Source organism: Sinohyriopsis cumingii, chromosome 7 (assembly GCF_028554795.1).
Source record: "Sinohyriopsis cumingii isolate HCF-2022 chromosome 7, ASM2855479v2, whole genome shotgun sequence".
Classification (NCBI taxonomy): Eukaryota; Metazoa; Mollusca; class Bivalvia; order Unionida; family Unionidae; genus Sinohyriopsis; species Sinohyriopsis cumingii.
In genome coordinates this window covers 19,073,696-19,093,377 of record NC_142967.1, presented here as the reverse complement: position 1 = coordinate 19,093,377, position 19,682 = coordinate 19,073,696, and positions in this window count along the sequence as shown.

The window sequence follows — 19,682 nt, the reverse complement described above, 5'->3', positions numbered from 1 at the left end:
CTATTTCTTCATTATTACACAATGAGATCACATTCTGAGTAAGTGATTAACAATTACTTAGAGAGTGGTTTCTGATATTTCTAATTATAAACCATTAGTAGACAGTGATATGCATGCACATCCGGGGACTTATTTTTAAATAAGTCTCATTGAAATGAGGGATTAAAGGGTGTCATTCCATGTATCTATTTAAAACCCTTTGTCTAGTATTGTATGAGGATGTGTAAAATGCGTCTACAGATGAACCCTTTATACCCTTGCTGAGGTTTGGGGTTTTCTGTTGATGTAGATAAATATTTAGCAGGTGAAGTGGAAACATTTTGTATTATTACTCATAGTTTTAACAATCGAGACAATACAAAATGCTTCCACTTCACAATTAAAATATGTCCAGATATCTATTAAAGAAAACGTTGATTTTGTTTTTTGATAATACCTTTCGTCAGGTACAATCTGTCTTTGCGTGGCTTTTCCTTTCTCCATTCTGTGTCTTTTCGATTAACGGCTGCTTTACTGCTTTGACATAAAATTTGAACATTTTACAATTATTTAGGAAGGTGACGTTTTACTGCTACATATAATACCTCAACTTGTGTATTTTGTGACGTTTCGATGAGACATTTATTGCGCGGATTGATACAATTGTCTTTGATGTGGTGTGCATACTGTAGAATCATTACAGGGTGGTCGTATAGTGTAACACCTTTAAGCAAACATTTTTAATAATTATGAGTTTATCTGCAAAGTTTTGGTTCTATATTTGATTTATTTCTGCATTCTAACGTGAATGTTGTGACGTGACAATCTTGCAATCTTGCTCGGTAACATATATAATTTCGATAGTCGCCTAATTTCGGTTTACAATCAACGTTCGTCAATGCCCGATTTATCCATATTTTTCAGACATAGTTAAGGGTGTAATGTGAGTCAGAATGCCTTCAAAAATAATTTTGGTACTATTTTTAATCAATAGTTTTGTCCCTAGAATTTTGTACTTGACAATGAATATAAATTAGAAATATGACATGTGCGTTCAGTGAATTATAATTGGCACGACGCAAGGGGAAAACAGTTGTTCAATAAGTTAATTCGGGAAACCTACTTTCAGTTGTTTGGATTTCATTTCTTTACAGTTTTATGGAATCTTCCAGGAAAAGTACAGTTATTGCATGTTTTGATATCTGCTCAACCTGATAGAGAGTAGTGAGGGAGGATTAAAAAAACACAAAATAAAATAAGTCTAAATTTGGAAATACAAGTTTGAATAACATCTGCCACATAACGGCATATATATTTCCTAGATGGGAAAAGAAAGTTGTCAGAAAGTGGTTTCGCTGTGTGGCGATATTACTTTTCTTCCACTGTGACAGTTCGATTTCTTATTAAAGAAAACAAGGTACACTATGTCTGGGAATAGACATAAAGGTACGCTATATATGGTAACGTGTGGTAACGTGTGCATACCACGCGCCTTTGCAACTATACCTGCAGCTCATGATTACAGATGCTTCCAGCTGTAAGCTAATTACTTGCAACATTCAAAGCAAACGTCGTCGCTCACGAACTGTTTCATTATCCTTTTATTATCTCCTTAAAAAATGTAATAATAAAACGTATGATATGGTTTTCATCATTTTTGCCTGATATTATAAACAATGTCTACATATGCGTATTTGGTATTCGTTTCTTGCCCATTTATTGATCAAAGGTATCCACCGAACACGAATAATACGATGAAATAAATGATATTGTTGAGATGTTTATTGCACAGAATGTCTACAAGAATTCTGGGAAAATTATGTGAGATAGCGGTAAAGGCTTGTATCAGCAGATGCCATTTAGTTAGTAGCTATAATTAGGGGAAAAACGATGCGCACAGAACCATAGTGTGATATTCAAAACCCATACTGAGCTAGATATTGTAATACACTAACACGTAATGACGATAAAAAATTTTTATAAAATTGACTACTTGAAAAATACAACATCTATAAGTGATGTTACCTTGAAAGATTTAAAATGGTAGTGAATGAACGTAGTGAAACTAACATGAAAATGAAATAAGTCTGCAAACACCTGACAGCTGTAAAATTATCAGCAAGTAAAATTCTCACCGACATTTCTAGTCTGTGTTTCAATTTAAAATTCACAAGGACCAGTGTTTTAAAAGTCTCTGAACAGTTAAACTATCTTTTTTACTTTTGTTTTTGCAAGACGATAAATAAGTCACTGCATATTTTCTTGAGGAACCTTCCTGACTACTTGTGCAAAGACTTGCATGCTGAACTTTCAAACTATCATTATCCAGCATTATTAGGGATTCATTCCTGAACAAGTCAACATTATGCTTCACTCTATCAAGTCTGGATTGGTTCGGCTTGTCCTACCTGATAAATATAACGTAACCCTAATCGACGCAAGACCAGCCAGAGCAGAGCTCAGAGAGAACATGTTCATCTGATTCAATCTCTTCTGCTGAAAAATAAGACAAAATGAATTTCAGTAGGTCAATCCTTTTCAAGTCTTTCAGTCATATTTTCTTGCGTAAAAGAGGAAATCTAATAAACGGGTAAATTAATGACATGTCGCATTAAATATGGTTTTATTCGTCTTTGAAAAGTTTTAATCAGGAAGCGAATTGCACAAGAATAGTATGCCAATGTAATATAACTAAAACATTTTTTTAAAGAATCCGTTTAGAATCGTGACGTTGTTAAGATGGCGCTGTCATATCTTTGAATAATTCACAACATTTCCAGAATAATAGTATAGCCCAAATAATGAGCCCTTTCTACCTCTCTTGAACAGTCCAAAGTTTCTTATCTCGAATAATATATAAGTACAACATAAAATACCTCTGCAGACTTACAACAGGAACACAAGAAATGAGGATAACTCGAAAATCGGAATAAATTTGACTGCTCAGTTCCCTCCTTATATACACCTGATGCGATTATTTTCCAATAAACCCCATATGACGGATTATATTACTCCTTTTGCTTTGAAAAGGTTGCATCCAGACTCCGAAGCAGCCACAGCCATATTAGGGGCATTGCCCGTCACTAAGAGAGGATTCTTGCGGAGACTCGATTCCTCAACAGCATCCACTAATACTTTAGCCTTATTCAATCCAGTGTGACTCAATGGAAGCTTCTTTGTCTGTAGATCGAAAAGACCGCAGCTCCCAGTCATCATTTAAGATCAGTAGTCGCGTTAGATCGAGCTGAATTATATATGTGGTAAGTGCTACAGGCACGTTCAAGAGACCTCTTGTAATCGTTTGTCTGCAAGGTTTATTTGTATCTGGCACCATCGTTTCGGAGAAATACGTGACCTTGTATCTGGCACCATCGTTATGGAGAAATACGTGACCTTATATCTGGCACCATCGTTTCGGAGAAATACGTGCACGTCAGTAAGTCATATCGATCATTCAAAACCTTATTCATTTTTTAAACCATCATTTGAAACATCGATGATCCAACACCAAAACCGTTTCTATTGAACCATCATTTACAGCAACACCGAAAACTTGCAGATCTTTTTACAATAAATCTAACGATGACATTTATGATCATATGTCGAACACTTATGACCTTATACATAAGTGCAACTGCAAACAATGCCGGAATTATTTTTGTGTCACTTTTCACTATGGTCGAAGTAATGCCACTGGTTGACCCAGATGTTGATGATGTCAATCCTGTCATCTTGTGGTGTCGAGTTAGATACGTACTTAAATTAGTCGTTCCACTACAATAACGTACTTCATTATTGCACTTCCTTTATGCGACAATACATTCTCAAGTTTGGCCGATAATGTTTTTCTTTTCTTTATACCGAAAAATTCTCACACGGCACCCTTAGTCATTTTTTGTTGGGAATAATTGTAACATCCATTTTATGAAAAATAAAATTCTTGAAAAATGAGTCTACATTAATCGGTATTTAAATACAAGAAAAAAGATGCTAAATTGCCGTAAGCTCTTTGTTCTGACCAACCATGCACCGCAGTTTGTTTAAATGTTGTGTTCTCTCAATATTTAAAGCTGAAAAAAAATCGTGAACATAAAATCGTTACTGTGGTATGAATTGCTTATCGATTAAGTTATTATTTATAAGTGATTGTAAATGACCTGTGGGATTACAAAATGATGCTGAAAATAGCTGGAGTCGGTACTTCTGAAACCATGAACAGACGGAGATGGAAGCACACTCATAGGAAAGTAGAAAATAGTTTGAGCTAATGATATTGCATGAGAAGTGATATAATTTAAATGAGTCGCTAGATTTAAGCAGCTATATATATGTAGGGATGATAATTCAGAGAGAGAGAGAGAGAGAGAGAGCACGTGTGTATAATAGCAGTGCAAGTGCGAGCAGGTGAACTAGCTGTATTTTTCAGTCGCAATCATAAATAACAATCATGTTATAAAGAATGAGAAACTAATATCCTCATGTTCAATAATTAATGATTCCCACAATAAGTCAGTTGCTGTGAATAACCTATGGCGAGACAACGTCACCAAATCTACCATCTACAGAATGTCCCATCAGGATAATACATGATAACACATAATTACATGAGCTCACATGTTTGTTTTTTTAAAAACTGTTGATTTCAACTACATCTCTAAACAAAAGAAACAAAAGACATACAATATATAACATGCAACCTGGTCTTCGAAATTTTGTAAAAATAAATAACGGTTAAAGAAAACAACATATATGTTCGTTAATGTAAAAACTTAATGTTCATTCTAATAAGTTATAGCTGTCGTGACAACAATAATATCAGCTTTGCATTTCTGCTGGATAAATGTTTTACGGTGAACTATTTCAACACGTCCATAGTATATCTGTCAAAATTAACCAAACCTAATAATATCGGAAGAACATTTATATCACAGAAATGAATTAAAATTCAAAACACTTTTCACAATTTATAGATATGCACATTTTTACGATCTATTTTATTCAAAACTTTATATTGACGCTAATAATTAAAATTAGACCAAACAAATGAGCGGTACGATCATTGTGAAATGTTACAAATGTAAACGAACGAAACTAATCGTGGAAACCGAAAAAGAATTTAACGACACAGGATAACAAAAGAGATTGTAAATTCATAGGAAATTAAATAGTACAGTGGAGAAAATCAAAGCAACAGCAATTATCAAAGACTTGATTATGGCAAAACTGTAATTGCATTTGCACAAGAAAATCCGATTTCACTTTATCAGAATGTTAGCAATGAACATTGTATCAATACATTACAGACCTAGCTGCCCTACAGACATGCCGAAGACTCGAACCCAAAAGTAATAGGATATAGCCCTACTGAAATAGACTCTACCACTAACGTAACTATGTCCCTTCGGGTCACCTCGCTTTACGTCACCTTTATGTTAAAAAAGCAATATAGTCAGCACCTTGTCCTATTAAAAGGAAACCAGTTAAAATCTGTATGCAACAATTTTAACGTTCAGCCAAAACATAACTGAAGATACATAATACTTCATTGATTAAAGACCTGAAGAATGTCAAACTGATCATCATGGTTTCGGGGAGTCTACGTGTGTTGTTTAGATATCTGCTTCTTACAGGTGTGAAAAGATAACCGGGTTGGATTTCGGATTTATAGCAGAACACTTTTAATGGCGATACAAATACAATGTTTAATGACGAATGACTCAAATGAAGAAAAAAGAGAATTATGATTAATACGTGCGTGTATAAGATCCAAATATTGGACAAATTAACACAATCCGTACGAACATAATAATTTAACATAAATGTGAATACAAGTAAATGACATTAAACAGTACTAGTACAAAGAATAATGATTCATAGTAATTTCAAACGACGAAATCAATGATGAGTTTTACTCAAATAGTAAAAATGACGTACTTTACTCATATGGCGAAATGTATTCACTCAAATAGTGAAAAATGACGTACTTTACTCAAATAGTAAAATGATGAAACGATCGGACGGATAGCATGCAAAATATCTTTACAGTCCGAAAACACTGGGTATAACAAACCCCAAAATTAGAAATAGAGAGTCACATGATCATGTTTGCATATACAAATCGCGTAGCCCCAGTATGACCTTGATAAAAACCAATCGATTTACTCTAAGAATAAAATTTTAAAGAGTTGTTTACTTCGCTAAAAACTATTTGCAAGCATATGGTCACGTATCCAATACAGCCTCGATCTGACCCTTATTATTTCCACAATACAAATAAATTAAAAAAGAACTTGTTCCAGTGGCTGTTACTAACTTTGAATTTAAGCCAGGAACTAGGCCAGCTTTAAATGTTTAAAATGAACAGTCAATTTTAAACTACTTTCTGGACAAAATGTCTAAATCACGTAAACAAGATTATATTATAATAGCTTGTAATAGAATAAAAATGTTTAAAGCTGACGAACAAACAATAAAATTAAAATAAATATAAATTAAATCAGATTACGTAACACACGGTAATATACGATAACACGTATGGACGTTTTATTCGGTAAGCCATACAAATTACGTTATCGGCAGAACATTGCAAAAAAATAAACAGGTTCAGATGTGAACCTACATGTGTCCAATAAGAATCATATGGTACTAAACGTTTTTTAATAAAATTCAAATATATTGCTAAAATAGATCTCCTGTTAAGTCAGATACAATAAGATAAAATATTTGGATTATACTACGCAAGCCTGAGCTTCATAGAAAATATACAAAACTAAACGGGATAACACGACAGTTCTAACCTATAATATACATAAGAAATTAGTAAATAACTCACATACCTCTACAACTGAAGATGTGCAAGTCCTTAAGTAGACTGCTCGCTGACAATACGTTCCTTAATTCAATGATTTCGTCCTACGGTGAGGCAATAATACACAGACAATGTAGCTCTACATCGTCTGTGTGCTTGAGAAATATCGGTTTTCCCATCTAAAGCATAGCACGTGCGGCATAGGATGATCCGACCTCATTATTTCGAAATATTCTACAATATACATAAATCACTCTCGGGTATCGTTGTACATGTAATTAATAAATAAAGCGATTTATACAAATCCGAGACAACAGGCATTTTACAGATGGAATTGTACTGCTCCCGATTTGATAAATAAAATATATGGCAGACGAAAATGTGTTAATAAAATGGACGTAGTTGGTATATTTCTTTTGGAGGGGTGTCCATGTTGTTTCTTATTGCTTTGTTGTTTTTAAGCAAGACAGTAACTATTTTACAAAAGATGGTAATTGAAGATTGAATCAAGAGATCCGGATATTTTATCTGCAAATTAGGTAACAAAGTTGAAGCAAAAAATATACATCATAGTCTTGTTCCACTGTTAAAATCAACCGATAAAAAGTTTAATAGCGTTATTAATTTTAGGACAGAATTAGTATAGTAATTAATTATTATAGTAATTAATTATTATAGCAATTTATTATTATAGTAATTAAATGTGTAGTACCGTTAGATATAGAAAGTATATACAGAAACCAGAGACTCGTTTAAACTGGTTTTAAAACCTATTTTAAATTTCAACCTATAGTAAATTAGAATTTAAAAGGTCGATAAACAACCCGTGGTACTTAGACAAGAATTTGTCAATTAAAAATCGAAGACAAAATGAGTAAATGTTAGGTCAAGAAGAAGGATGATGGTATAATCAATAATGAATATACAAAACGTTTTTCATCCTATAATATTGTTTTGCAAAACATGATTTGGCAAAGGTATTTGACACTTATGCGTTCGGGAAAAAAGATGATTTAACAATAGTTTTGATGGTTTCAAAATGTTCAACTAATTGTCTTTCGCGTATTCGTTGTCTTCTATATACAGTGAAAGCCATTCAAACTGAATTAAATATTGAACATGACAACAATATCAATTTAATACATTTGATAAATGATGAAAAAATGTGCACAATAAATATAATGACGGTTGTGAGAGTATATATAATAAATTGATTTCTTTTCATAAAATATGCTATTAGAAGATTTACAGCAATTCTGTTTAGCTCAGTATAAACTAATCAAATGACTAAAATTTCAGATCGATCCAGATACAATATAAGACCCAATCGGATGAAGTGATGCACTTAGTATTAGATCTTTATGTACTGATTTGAGGGAAAACAAAAAATGTGTACAAACCTGGTATGAATGAAGAAAAACGGTAAACTTACTTTTCAAGCGTTAACAGTTTTGCCTTTGTGCATCATAATGACCTAAGTAAGAAATGAAATCGACAAAATCTGAAAGGAATTTGATGCAAAGTAGAAAACTGTATTGCTCATAAAACTGTTTTTGATGGTAAACAGTTTATAGACACTGGATTTTGTTGGAGAATTTTATTGAAAGTTAACAACCTTGTAATACTGTAAGCATATAAAACCTTCCTTTGATTGTTTATTAGTTTGTGATTATATGCATACGTTGGTCATTTTTCTACAATAAGCTTGTGTGTGTCTTATTTACATTTAATAGTAATAGGAATAGTGAGCACTATCATGACGATCGCAATATTAATGCGCGTGAGGAAGCAATATAGTTTTTTGGGATTGAAAGAAGATATTAGTGCCTTAGTGTCACTGTTATCATTGTCTCTTTTCCCTAGTTTACATTTTTCTTTCTCATTTCATCCTTCTTTCTTTAACTTTCCATATATATACTTATTAAACCTTTTTAAGCGGTAACTTTTGATCTTTTTACGATCTGACTAAAAAAAAGTAACCATGAATTGTCAGGATGTCTAAAGTCTTTTAAACAAAACAAAATAGGTTATCATTTTTTTTTCTAGACGATAGACATTTCCTACATACAAAAGATAATATTTTATACGTAGGCAGCGGTAAAGCGAGTATTTTAGTAGTTACTGAAATCAATCAAGAGAAGTAATTATCCGCCTTAGCAATAATTTTCAATTTAAATTAAACCCAATAATTGAAAATACAGAGGGAAATATATTTACTTAAGTTATGCATCTTGAAAGAATTTGTATGTAGTATTGATGATCCAAACAATGACTCGAATACCCCTACAGACCAGTCAAAAGCTAATTTAAACAACTGTCGTGATAAATTTAACATAGTTTGGTGTGATTTTAATTTAATTTAAATCAGCACCATAATGCATCTAATTACGACTGGTTTTATTAGCCAAAACAATGTCATATTTAATTAATGATTATCAAAATGGTTTTTATGACATAGATATATTCACAAAACATGAGATCAGTATTACAGTAGATTATTGTTTTACATTGAAAAGCATGCAATCCTAGGATTCCTGCTATAGATTAGCTCTGAAATGGTTTGGTTCCGTGAAATGGAATTTGTCTTTTAAAGTATTAATTAAAAATCATCATTACGACTGCAAAACTGTATCACAATACATTTTTTAAAAAATACCTTAACGGACATGTTTCTTCATGGGTTTGTATTTACAGAGGATGCAAACAAGGCGATCCGCTTTTCCAGTGTTTATTGTTACTCTGTGCAGATATAATTTCATAATTAAGATATTAATACTAAACACACAGATGGAAATGAAATTTTTGCAACACAGTACGCTGACAATTACTACATAGTGTCTTGATGGATCCGAGATCTTGCGAATACATTGGTCAGATTCAAATTCTTTGAGAAGATCTCCAGCTTAATGTAAATGTAGAGAACCAAACGTGATATATCTAGGAAGCATGAAACACAGTAATTGCCCTTTGTACAAAGAGTATTGGCAATAATGATTTTTAACCCCTTCATATTGTTAATCATTATCGTCCCTAAATTTAAATCACATAATAACACGTTTACCAAATTCTTTCGAGTGGTTCTATAAATAAAGTACTTTAATCTGCAAGCATTTGTTTCAAGGATCACTTAAAATAATAAAAGGAAAGAATATTATGAAGACGATGAGCGTGCATTTATTGACTTTCAAAATAAAATCATATTTCCTCTTAAAATATCTTTGGCCATAACAATATTTACAAAATTTCCAAAATAGAGTCAAGAAATGTTTCATTATTTTAAAAATGTTAAAGAATTTAATAACGTCGGTAAAATTTAAATGAAAGATTATAGGATTCTATACTTTTAGAAAAGATACTTTTAAAAATATATACCATTGTTAAATTATATTGTTCAAAATAATGGAAATTTCCTTTCATGGTCGAAAAGAAATAGAAGAATTAATGTTGGGACCAGCTTTGACAATAAACAAGGCCCTTAACTCTGTGAAAGTATATATCAATACATTATATATTGAAATCAAGCACAAGAAAATACGAAAAGCTTAACCTTACAAAGATCATATTAATTCTGCTAACAGCTATCAAAGATTACTTAAATATTCATGATATCTTGTTGAAAGAGGCACAAATATTAAAACTGAAGTTCTAACTAACTGAAATAAATTACTAAGTCTACCAAATTAATTTAAATGGACAAATCATTTTGTTCTAGCAAATAAATTAACGAAAAATTCTTATCTAATATTATTTCAGTATAAATTACTTCATTTTTCTTATAAAATAAACATTATTAAATAATAATACTAAAAATAATAATAATAATAATAATAATAATAATAATAATAATAATAATAATAATGATAATAATAATAATAAATGTTCTTTGTGCGCCAGTATGCCTGAAACATCAAACAGCTTTTATGAGACTGTGCTATAGTAAGACTATTATGGAATTATATTATGGAATTATTTAAACCAGTCCATAAGAAATAACACCAGTTTATCTCAACTTTGTTTTTACATGTAGGAATAGTTGTAGGTTTGCTAAAAACCGACAATGTAATTATTCCTTTAAAAAATGGATATCTAGAACATGCAGTAGGGTCCCTGGAAGAAAACCTCCATCTCTACTTGTATGTAGAAACCTTCTAAGAAGATACTATATCTGTGAGAAGGAAGAAGTAAAAAAGAGAAAATTATTAAATTGTAATATTTTAAAACTCATTGACATAATATGTATCAATGCTGTAGCAGAGCTCAATTATATTTCTACCTGTTGTTTGAAATAGCTTAGATATATCAATGAATATTTCTTGATACCTCCATAATCTGGAATTTGTATTTCTTGTTTTACATTTGATAAATATTAGCTTGAGTTTTTATATACGATATACATGCATATATATTTTATACGTATGTTTTTAGACCGCTCTGGTGGCCTAGTGGTTAGGGAGTCCGCCTTGGATGCGGGAGGTCGTAGGTTCGAACCCCGGCTGAGTCATACCAAAGACTTACAAAAATGGTACTAACAGCTGCCTCGATTGGCACTCAGCATGATTCCAAGTCCTAGACATCACTAAAAACTGTCATGCTGCAGACATGGTAGCGATATGACTGAAAAATTGTTAAAGCTACGTTAACATTCCAAATATCACACACACACACATACATGTATATTTTCGTTTCTCCCTTTAACATATCATAGCTGTATCCAAATGTTTAAACTGATTGTTAGAAATATGGTATTAAACATATATTATTATGTATACTGCTCTAAGAATAACAGTAACTTACTATAGTTTATACAGAGATATTATCATATATGCTAATCTACATTCTGCACGTTTCACAAAATATGAATGGCAGAATACCATGGTTTACAACTCCTGTCATGTAAGAAATATACCACAATGAGTTATATACCTTAGTCCAACACATGTTTAAAATATTGTATTACATGCATTTAGAGCAATGTAAGGTCTGGACAAACTGCACAGAGAGTAATATCCAAGCTAAGCCCAACTATTTTCATCTCTTTTTATGTAAACGTAAAACGAGATCCTCACAAGTCAAGGTAAACAAGTTTTATAGAATACTGGTAAAAGACGTTACCTTTTTGTATGGATCCGATCGTTTCAAATTTAATGACTTTAACACATTCATGGCGGACAACATTATCTGATTACCGTAACTGGTAATTATGAAAGTTTTGCACAAGCCTCATCACATGATAATTTGCGAACTGACTAATTGTTCTAAGAATATAATTGGAATAAATCCAATTTATTGTACACCATTCTCATCTCTCCAACGTTTCAGTTCAACAAGACTTAAAACACAATTGGCTATTAAGATATGAAATGTGGTTATAATGGAGACTGATGATAAATTAGAAGCGTGACCTCCAAGAAACCAACACTTTGCTTTTGATTCATGACTGTGGCAATTTTACTATGTAAGAAAGTAGACGACTGAAATAAGCAAACTAGTTTTCAGTAGTTGACAGTTTGTGTATGGTGGTTGACAGTTATTGTATGGTAGTTGACAGTTTGTGTATGGTGGTCGCACAAAAGAATAACTCTGCTTTAAAGGGACTACGTAAAAATCGTGAGTTATAGTAGCTTTCTATTCCGAAACAATAAACCGTCGATTGAAAGCAAGTTCGAACAGACTATACTGGCTGTTCTTTCTTGGATCTCACGATTGCATAATCCGAGTGAAATAAATGTCTTGTAATTTTCTATTTAACTGAAAAGACAAATTTTGGTACATTTGTCTTGTTGAAACAACGTCGTTAAAATATTTCGTTCTTAAACCTATACTGTTCAAAAGCTTCAGATCTATATTGTGATTAACGTATTTTTCCTTGCATTTGAACCCACACAATAGTGATACTATGTCTGGTTTGGTATAGGTAACTCTAAGGCTATCTACAAACACCTTCTTAAGTTTTTCAACTTTTATCCCATTTCCATATTTGATAACCTACAAAATATGAAATAATTACGAAATTATATGTATTTTTCATCGTTGTTAGGTATTAATTTTAATTCTTGACCTGCATAGCTTTAGCCAATGCTTTACTACATTAAATGTAATTTGGATAGTGTAAATGTAAATCAGACTTGTTACGATCCGTACCTGATTGTTCCGTGATCGGAGTCTTGAAATCCGTCCACATGATATGTACTTCTGAGGGTGGCTTCCCTTAACACGATTTCTTTCTCAGATAGTTTCATCTATGAACACAATAGGTTTTGCATTATAGGCTTTTGATTCTCTATCTACCCACGGTCTTACCAAACGCATAGTAAAATACTTGCATACAAATCTGTTCCTCTGTAACCCATTGGTTTTTTATCTTATTTACTCTAGAAAACCCTAGAGGAGTGCAATTTTTTTTTTTTTTTTTTTTTTTTTTTTTTTTTTTTGACTGCTCGGGATATTTCAAGTTGTTCATTCTAAGGTAGGTTCATAATGGCTGCTTCATGAGTTCACGCCTGGTGTTACATAGTCGTATGTATTTTCATATTTTTCTACTTTACTGAGAAAAAATTTCAAGCATTATTTTACAAAATATGATTTTTGTCCTTGTCCTTTTATATGTGATCACACCTATCCACAGAAATTTCTTATTTCAGCAAAGTAATTAGTTCCAGTGCAAACGTTGTAAAAAAAAGTTTATTAACTGTTTATGAGAACTTTAGTAGTCATTATTAAAATAACTTCCTTTCGACTTATTGCAACTTCTCCGATCTTGTAACCCATGTCCTTAACACGTGTAGCAGCCCGTTTCTTTTGAATTAGTGTCACTTGCATAGCTTTTTTCTATCATCTTTAACATTCTCCCCACTATCACTAAAAAAGCGATGCCAGATTTAGCAACTGCTTTAGTTCCATAAACAGCATACTCGTCGACTTTTATCTGTGTAATAGATTTTGATAACTTGACATAAAACGTTATATACACTCTGTTCGAAAACGGGCTCATTTGCCATTTGCCACCGCCTCTATATATATGACATAAAGAAAGATGACGTCACTAAGCATTTTCTGTCACCAACAATAAAATAACTTCACGTCCTAAAATGGTTCATTTTAGATTATAGACATTGATTGATTGATTGATTGAAAGATTGATTGATTAATTGAAAGATTGCAGCGAAATCAGCCCACTACACTACTAAGTTCATGGAAAGTTCCAGCTGCAAAGAGTTCTTCGAGATTACTAACAAGCTAATGTCAAGGAACAAATCTACAACACTTCCAACTACCTTCTCTCCAGCCGACCTTCCGGACATATTTGCAAATTTCTTCCATGACAAAGTACAAACGATTAGAGACAAGCTTGACACCACAATTTCAACTGACTCGTCGTCACCATACAGTTGGGATACAGAATTTTAGCGGCAACCATTAGCAGCATTTGAACCTGTCCCTATGGATTTCGTACGTACAATCCTGATGAAGAGTGCACCAAAGTGAACTTGATCCAATTACAACATCACTGCTGCTTGAGTGCTTAGATCCAGTATTGCCTTCACTAACTGATGTTATTAATACCTCTCTTTCATCAGAGGAATTTCCATCATTTTTCAAAACTGCCATTGTAAAGCCTCTGCTAAAGAAACCAACACTAAACCATAACGATTTAAAGAACTACCGCCCAGTTTCTAATCTCCCATTCATATAAAAAATCTTAGAAAAGGTTGTTCTATCCCAGCTTGTATCTCATCTGAATTCAAACAGTCATTTTAGCAATGTACAGTCTGCATATCGCTCTTGCCACAGTACTGAAACTACTCTTTTGAAAGTAATTAATGACATTCTCTCTGTTTTGGATAGCGGAAAGATTACAGTCCTCACCCTCCTTGATTTGTCTGCAGAATTTGACACTATAGACCATGATATATTACTTCACCGTCTCCAACATGTATTTGGCATTCATGATACAGCCTTACTGTGGTTCAAGTCCTACTTGGTCAACAGAACACAAATTGTGTCTGCAAATGGAATACACTCCAGCCCAGTTGATCTCTGTTGTGGTGTTCCACAGGGGTCTGTTCTTGGACCTGTTCTCTTCATTCTATACACTCAGCCGCTCTCAAGTGTCATAGATCATCATCCAGTGTCTCGCCAGTTGTACGCTGATGACACCCAAATATACAAATCTAGCCACCCAACTGAAGTTGATGCTACCATCCATGGTGTAGAGAGGTGCATTTCTGATGTGAAATCATGGATGATATGTAACAAGCTGCAGATGAATGATGATAAAACTGAAGCCATTACGATTACAACACAAAGACTTTCTCATTCTCATCCTTTACCTCAAACAATAAATATTAGCAACACCAACATTAAATTCACACAATCAGTACGAAACCTAGGTGTTATTCTGGACAGTTCTCTCACATTGCACCAACATGTCATGAACATATGTAAGGCTGCATATCTTGAGCTGAGACGCATCAGGTCCATTCGCAAATATCTTTCAATTAATGCCACTAAAACACTTGTGTGTTCATTAGTACTTTCAAGACTGAACTATTGTAACTCAATTATGTCTGGTTCATCTCAATATCTACTCCAGAAACTTCAGAAAGTTCAAATCACAGCTGCTCGGATCATACTTAGAGTACCACGATCAGAGCACACCTCCCCGCTGCTCTGTACCCTGCACTGGCTATCCATTCGATCCAGAATCAAACACAAAATTTGTTCTCTGTCCTACGTTTCACTGACGGACTCTAGTCCAACATACCTATCCGACCTCACCCATGTGTACACACCAGCAAGATACTTATGCTCCTCTTCTGATAATCGTATACTCATTATTCCCACTATGAAAACAAAGTCATATGGACAGCGTTCTTTTGCATACCAGGGCCCAACAACGTGGAATGAATTGCCCACTGAACTTAGACACAAAGACACAGTGATCACATTCAAGAGTGCTCTCAAAACTCACTTATTTCGACTTCAAGAACAAACTTAAAGACCTAATAATGTTTCCTACCTTAATTATTCTCAGCATGTTATTTTATGTTTTCTAATTTCATTGTGTTTGTGTTTGTAATTATATCATTATATATTTTCTTTATCGTATAGGTGTTGTCTAATGTTATAAAGCGCTTAGAGCTTCTAAAGATTAGGCGTTATACAAAGTCCTCATTATTAGTAGTGTTATTATTATTATTATTATTATTATTATTATTATTATTATTGATTGATTGATTGATTGGTTGGTTGATTGATTGATTGATTGATTGATTGATTACTTGGATTTACGTCGCGTGCGCCCAAAAGGGCATGTACGACGGGTTTCTTCCCGCACAGCGGAATGCTAAATGTTCCAAGGGGAAGGAAGTAGTGCCACATCCCCCAGGCGTTTATGTGCTCAAGAAGCACTGCTAATGTAGCCGTCAGGTTGTATGACTATATGTCCCTAATTCATGAGTGGGAATGGACCCAACACACACGCATGTTAACAAAGAGTTGATTTCAGTCCGTTATTGACTGTACTAGGTGTCGACCCAAGCAGTATGTAACGCCTGTTGCGATTGGTCGCAACGATGACGTCACATCGAGACACCTAGATTTAGGCGGGAGGAAATTGTTCCACATCTCCGCCGTTATACGATGTCCGAGAGAGGCAAGAGGGCAAGGAACTCCGCAAGCCAACCATGGATGTCGTGCACTCCCAAGAACACCAGCCCGTACTTAGTCAAATTTAGTCTAGTTGTACTTATGGACAATAAAAAAAATGCCAATAATGTGTTAGCCACCTGTGCAATTGGGTCAAATCAAAACAAGTTGTAAAATTTTCCTACGTCCTAACAATCGTAAAAATTCTAGTACATAGTGTACGTTGTAGATGCCCTACATATTTTTCATAACTAATATGTATGAGCTACATATAAAAAGTTTGGTCACTGTTAGGTCATAAAATATTTGAATTTTGAAGCGGTGGATTGAAGGAACAAGTTAGAGTACATAATAGTTTTATCGAAACGGGATACCAAGCCAAAATGGTTCCCTGAATAAGAGGCAGTATTGGTAGCCCTTAGAAGGGCTTTTTAAGCAAAAGTTCCCCGTCTTTCTTCTGCTTCTTTACATTTCTCCGCAGTCCTTTTTCATCTCAGGTAATTTCGAGGAAATGGTAGCTGTGTAGCGTAGAAATGTAGTTAGCTGCTTCTACTAGCTGGTGGACTGGGTAGTTCTTGTAGATCTCTTGATAGAATTGTGTAAGGATTCTGACACCATAGTGCCACTCGCTATTCCTTTATTTTTGCTTTTATTTATGTTAGGTGTTTCATGCGAGCGTTGCACGCTTATTTGTGTCCGACTGATGCAAGGGAGGAAGTGACCAGGAAGGCAGGCGACCATTTGCAGGCAGGAGTCCGTTCATTCCAGAGTACTGGTCTTAATGGATGGACTTGCACGAATTTTGAGTTTTTGGTTCTTGTGTCGGCAATTGTTCTAAAGATGAGCATGGTTGCATTGGATGGAAAACTCTGTGCTGCTTTAGTGTTATTATGGTCTGTATCACAGAAATAGGCCGCAATATTACCTTGGCTCTCTTTCATGTTAGGGCTAGATAGAGAGCAGAGAAGAAGATTTATTTTTCTTTCTTTTTTTAAAAATATTATTTGTATTGATTTTTAAGGATATATTTGGGATTTAAGAAGACTGGAAACTTTGCTGTGTATTCAGGTCCCTAGGAACGTATGAAAAGCGCCCGTCTGTCTATGTATATTATCCTGGTTTTAGAGTGTATTTGGGTGGGTTATGTATATTTTACAGGTTGTTATTTTTAAGCTAGAGGGACACCCTTGCTGAGTACTCAGGTCCCCCAGGACATTTCAAGGGTGCCCATCTGCTAGTGAAAATTTATGTTTAAGTGAGGTCGGGTTGTTTATTTTATGTTGTTATGGTGTTTTATATTCTTTTCTTTTAGCGTGGATGTGTCCAGGAATTGAAGTATGTTTTGGTAGGTCAGATTTATATTGGGGTTGTTATTTTTAAGGAAATCTGGTTAAGTGGTAGAGGATCCAAATTTTTTTTGGGGGGGGGGATTTTTGAAATTCCATTCTAGCTACCTGATATTTTGAGCAGCTATTGAATATATGTGGCAGGTCTTCAATGGTTTTGCAGTGATACAATTGATATTAGCAGGCTTGGGTCCTAGATGTTTGCCAAAACTTCCTGCTAGTTTTGTTTTTCCGATTACGATGCGATTGATAATTTTTGGGTCCAGGCTGTTCACTTTGGATGGTTTAAATGACCTATTGGTTTCTTTTATAATGGAGAAGAGTATCCTGCCTTTGGTAATGGAGTTCCAGTGTTCCTGCCATTTCTGGTTAATACAGTTTCTTGTTATACTTTGGTCTTCTGTTATGCTATATCTGAGTGGGGCAGGGTTATGGTTCCCTAACATGTTTTTGCGACTTTGTCTACTAGCTCATTACCATGGGTTCCTATATGCGAGGGGATCCACATGAATTTAGCTATCTGATCCGCTGTGGATAATTCCTTAAGCTTATAGAAAGCTCTAGCCAAGAATTGCTCTCTTGATTTGGTGCTGTGACATTTGATGGATTCTATTACACTAAGTGAGTCACTGATGATAACTGCTTTTGGAAATTTTTGGTTTTTAATCCATTTTAATGATTCTATTATTGCCCGGAACTCTGTGGTGAAAGTAGAGCAGTGGCCTGGTAATCTGGATCCCATTTGTATGTTGAATAGGGGTATAATCACTGCAGCTGCTGTTCTGGGGGGTTCGGTTGTTTTGGATCCGTCAGTGACAGTTTTTACGAAGCCAGAGTAGGTGTCTTGTATTTCCATTGCTACCTGGGTTTTGAGTTTAGATTCTTGTTCCAATTTGTTCTATAATTGGTGACTCTAGTGTTGATCCTAGTGATAGGGTTTGTCCAAGGGGAGTGAGTGTACTCTTCTTGTAGAGCAAGTGTTGGCAGCTTTTTCCCCCGAGTTCTAGGATTTATTTGCCACCTAGTGGGGTAGGAACTAGTTTGCGGCTAAACGGTTTGTTGCATTTGCTAATGGTTATTTTTGTTGGATGCGAGTTGGGGTGATTTGTTAGTCGATTGGAGTATCGGAGGAGCATTTCCTGACTTCTTATTTTTAATGGCAGTTCACCGGTGAGGACTTGAAGTACGTCCAATGATGTCGATGGTCGAGTGCCAGTGCAAACAGATAATGCTTTCCTTTGGATGGTATCCAGTTTGTTCAGTAATGTTAGTTTCCCTGAGTTGTAAATTTGGCATCTATAATCTAGCTTCGACCTCATAAGTGATATATAGATGGTTAATACGGTTTCTTGATTGGATCTCCAGGTGTTCCCTTTAAGATTTCTTAAGAGATTAATATTTTTATTGCAATTTTGAATTAGTTGATCAATCTGATGTTTCCAAGTTAGATGATTATCTAAGAACATACCTAGGAATTTTACTACCTTAGCATATTTGATTAACTGGTTTTGAATATAGAAGTTGGGGTAAATTATCTGGTTATTGCGTTATGGGGAGAAGAGTATTGCTACCGTTTTTTCATGTGAGATCTTAAAAGCCCATTTATCTGCCCATCTCCCTATGTTTACTAGACTTTTCTTTGACTACGTGATTGCTATTAGGGTTTCCTGTCATCTAAATGCCGCTGTCATCAGCGAATTGGAAAATGTTAACCCGTTTTGTCGCTAGGGTGAGGTCAAGGTCGTTAATCATGATGTTTAATAGCGTAGGACTGAGTACACTCCCTTGTGGAGTACCGTTTTCAAGGTTGATTTTTGACTGATTAATTGGATTTACATCGCGTGCGCCCAGAAGGGCGTTTTCAAGGGGTATTCTTGTGATGTGGTGTTTCCTACTATAGT